This window comes from Coffea arabica, chromosome 2c, assembly GCF_036785885.1.
Source record: "Coffea arabica cultivar ET-39 chromosome 2c, Coffea Arabica ET-39 HiFi, whole genome shotgun sequence".
Classification (NCBI taxonomy): Eukaryota; Viridiplantae; Streptophyta; class Magnoliopsida; order Gentianales; family Rubiaceae; genus Coffea; species Coffea arabica.
This window is the reverse complement of record NC_092312.1, coordinates 22,332,371-22,336,877: the sequence shown is the minus strand read 5'-3', so window position 1 is coordinate 22,336,877 and position 4,507 is coordinate 22,332,371.

The following is a 4,507-nucleotide window of genomic DNA, read 5'->3' as shown; positions in this document are numbered from 1 at the left end:
AAATTCTAGACTAACGTGACCAGGTTGGTATTTATATTGGTCGACTGAGGCCATCTGCGATAGCGTGCCCAAGCACTTAATTACTAACTGGTCCATAAAGTAAGAGCAACACCAGTTAAGTTACCCAGCAAGGGAGAATTATCCCCAAAAAAAAAAAAAAGATGTTTATCCCAAAACGAAAAAACGAGCTATGAAGGGAGAATTTCTTTTTCATAGTGCTAAGGGCAGATCATCACACATCAGTGTACATGCAATTTAGACAATGTATAATGTTTTGTGTGAATCAATTGTTTACAAAAATTTCAATTTTGTTCTTATACGAAAGAAACTCCTATAATATACGCTCTAATGATCTCTTAATATTCTTTCAATGAAATGATGACTATTGTATTCGCGGTGATTACAATAGTTAAAAGTGATTATATTGATGAATATGTAGTTAGGTATTTAAAGTGAAAATTGTCAATAGGTGGTTATTGGCAAGGCATTCTACATAACTAAAGTAAATGTTTAGTTTTCATAAAGATGAAAGGATAGAATTTTATAAAGTGACGATAAATGTTTACGTCACATAGCTTCCGTTGGTAGTTCAACTAGTTCTGCAGTCTAATAGTTAACAGCAAGTCTCGTGATCGACCCTATGCGATGTCTTGCTATGTATTTTTGGAACAAGACTCCATATAGCGTTAAGAAATTAGTCTGGCCGAAAGGTTAACATTCCCCTAAGTGAAAAGAAAAATATTTACGTCAAATATAATTGCTCTTAGCCTCCTGCTTTATATATATATATATATATATATATATAGTATAAATAACTACAAATTCTTATTAGCACTTCATTCGTAACAAGATTAGTTTCTAATGGTTCTTATGATTTTCAATTCTTTAAAATTAGGTGGCTGTACAAATTTTTTTGGTCAAGATTCTAGCTGCGAATAAGATAGTTTGATTAAGTTTTTGATGCTTTTCATACACCAATTTGGTTAGAGTAACTATCATAAAAGGCACATTTTAGTAGGGTAAAGAAAATATTTATATTTATGCTGCAATCTTAAGAGGTAATGATGATGCAAAAGAAAGGACGGTATGCTGTGATGCAAGGTGGTGGTGATAGCATGCATTAATAGACTATAGCCAGTTCGTGAGTTGAGGATAGAAAAGAAAAGAAGAGAAAGATTAAGTTGTGAGAGAAAAGAAAGGATAAGAAAAGAAAAGAAGAGATTTTAATATTATTTGGAAGTTCTGCAAAGAAATGAAATGATTTTGGATATATATTAATAAAATTTTATCCAATACCTTTGTGAGGATAAAATGGGTAATTTGAAAAAATTTTGTAAGCTTCCATCAGTTTTCGTTCGCTTTTCGCCCGTTTTGGTCAGAAAAAATTTTGCACTGACTTTCCTTCAAGATCCATTCATTTCGAGTCTATTTGGTTGGAAGTAAAATGTTTTTCTTGGGAAAATATTTTCCGTGAAAGTAATTTTCCATGAAAATCATTTCCCTTTCATCATTTTCAAGTGTTTGGTTAGTTAATTGAAAATATTTTCTTACTTCATTTTTTTGGTGTTTGTTTAACTTTTGAAATATTTTTACTTTTATCTCTATATTTACTTTCTACACATTATAACTACATACTTCTTCCCATGCAAAATAAGAAAATTTATCTCATTGTTTAACTTTAAAAAATCTTGGAGAAATGTATATATGAATAAAAAATATCTTCTTAAGCAATAAACAAATTGCTGGCCATTTAGTGTCAAATATCAATCACATGCAATGCTTATTGTGACATATATCTTGTACTCTCACTGCTGAAAGTTCTCTAGAAAAGAATGTCCATATTATACATAATTGATTACTAGCATAGGATGAGCAGGATGAAGTTTTTTTTTTATTTTGAATATAATAGGGGGAGGGTTGGGTTGGATTGGGTGGTATGGGGGAGGGAGTGTAAGGAAGAGGTCTTGGATTCGAATCCTCCTGTTTACACTAAAAAAAAAAAGAACATACTAGATGATGTTTTCAGTAAGTTTGGAACATACTACAGGCGGGATGCATGCATTTCGGAAAACAACTTCAGTAAGTTTGGAAGGGAAGTTGTTTTCCATAAGATGAGTGAAAATATTTTACATAGGAAAATGTTTTCAGTAACTTTTGTGCAACCAAACACAGAAAATTAGGAAAATATTTTCCTGGAAAACATTTTCACCCGAAACAAACGAACCCTTCATTTCTTTTCCGTTTCACTTAAATGTTCCAAACGGAGGAAAGTTCACCTTTCTCTTCCTTTCTTTTCTATTCCTTTGAAATTTGAACTCCCAAACGCATACAAGCACTGCAAGCCACCCCATGTAGTACATTTCATCGCCGTTGCCCGTCTCAAAATCGGCAAAACCAGCAAAAGTCCAGAAGCATGGCAGCCGCAAGACCCAGAACTAGACAGCCCCGCAGAGAATCCGCCATACCCCTTTCAAGAATTTCCTGTTCCTCTCAATGCCACTCGGCCGACGTATCTCTGCAAAATGACTTACAGGTGGGAACTGGCTGCGATAACGCCAATCGGTCCAACTGCAAGAGCTTGGAGACAAAATGACCTGAGGAGACGTGCAATTAAAGGGGATGACGGAATGGACATCACAGTAGGAGGTTAGGTGCTAGTGAAACCTTCAGATTAGCTAATCCTCTTCCTGCTGCTGCTCAGGCCCGTCTTCCTGCTTAAGCTCAGTAGAGAGCAAAATAATACTTTCGAGAGCATATGGTATCTTCAAGACTCATAAATCTAAATAGGATAGTAGCATTTTGAAGAGAAGTGCTGAAGGTTCAAATCTTTTTCCGCAAAACTCAATAAAGTTTCTACCTTTTAAGTTGAATGCAAAAACTATTTGCTGAAAAACAACATTTTTTTAAAATGCATATTTCTCTGTTATTCAATTTTAAGAAGTTTTTCTTGTTGATTTTAAGTAACAACGTCGAAACTTTTCTATCAAAGTTGGCATCTTTAGTTTTGGCTGACGAAATTGGTTGCATGTTTCTCTTTTCATACAGATCCCGTATGGCACATGTTTCCTGGGCGTATTCTGCCCTTGCGTGACCGAACGATGATGGTGGAATTCTCTTGTTTGCCATGTAATAAGCTAATGATGCCTAACTTAATTGACATTAAAGCTAACAGTTGAATATTCCACATTGATATTCCAAGAATTTTCAGTCATATATATATAAGGTGTTGGGATATTCAACTAACACAGTATTTTTGCTGAAAATTTCTTGATAGTTTCTGGACAAATGGATTTGATGTTAAAGCGTAGTGGTGCTACGGATATTATTCCACCAGTATCTGGGGATGCATACTGTTATTGAGTTTTGGTTTCCTATCTCTTGCTTCTGTTGCTTTTCGGTTCCTGAAATCAGCATCTCTGTCCAAATACAGTAGCATATGTGTAAACTTTTTGTCTCTTAGTCGAAGTCACGACATATTGATCCTTGGTAATGAATCCAATAAATTTCCCTACCATTACAGGAAAGTGCGGCTCTGTCACAGTTGGCTGTGGTAGTCTTGACTAATTCTTTGACGCTAGGATTACAGTGATAAAAGCTGTGATCATTGACCAGACATAATAGATCAAGAGCTCATGAAGCTGAAGATGATGATTCGGATATTTCAAGCTTGTTTTCACCACCATTCGGCGTTGCAGCATTCTGGATCTTCAGCACCTTGATCATCGCTATCCAAATCCAGGGTGTACAATACCTGTTTTCTATTGAAAGGAGCGTTTGTTCCTCTTTCTTCTTGAAACAACCCAAATACAATAATGTGGGATTTTTCTTGGATATCTCATGGTGGGTGAACTTTGGAGAAAGGGTCCGACAAAAGGTTACGCCACTGTTCGCATACACACATTAACGTGCACAGATTCTTCACTCGAATAAATCTCAATGTATAGCAGTATCTTAGCCAGGAGATGTTGGGGAAGATCACTCAACTTGGTGCCTTCCATCGTCCTGGGTTTATTTGCCGGCAACTCCTCCGCCATGCAATATCTAGGAGGATACAGCTAGTAATACGGAACAACGATGAAACTGCGAGTTATTTTTCGGAGGGATTGAGCCTTTGAGGCAATCAAGAAATGCTATCTCTATCCTAAGCAAGAAGGCCTTTCAGATTCTCCCAAGTCCCCAACCTGAAACAGGTTTTTTGCTGCACAATTACGCGGGTAATTTACGTAGAACCCCACGTAGTTAAAACACTGGAACTGCACCCAAAATAATATGAAGAACTTGCCTGAAAGAGAAAAGATTTGATAAGAGAAGAAATATGGAGAACAAGTGCATAATAATATTGAGCAGGCTGAATTAATAACATGTTAAACTTCTAAACAGTCCATTATTCGTTTTAACAAATAAAGAATAGTGCAACAATTATAGGATGAAATTGGCCTTAGCACATTTGCAACATCTTTAATGTTTCCCTGCCGCCAAGGTCATATTTACTACTAATGCCTTTCTC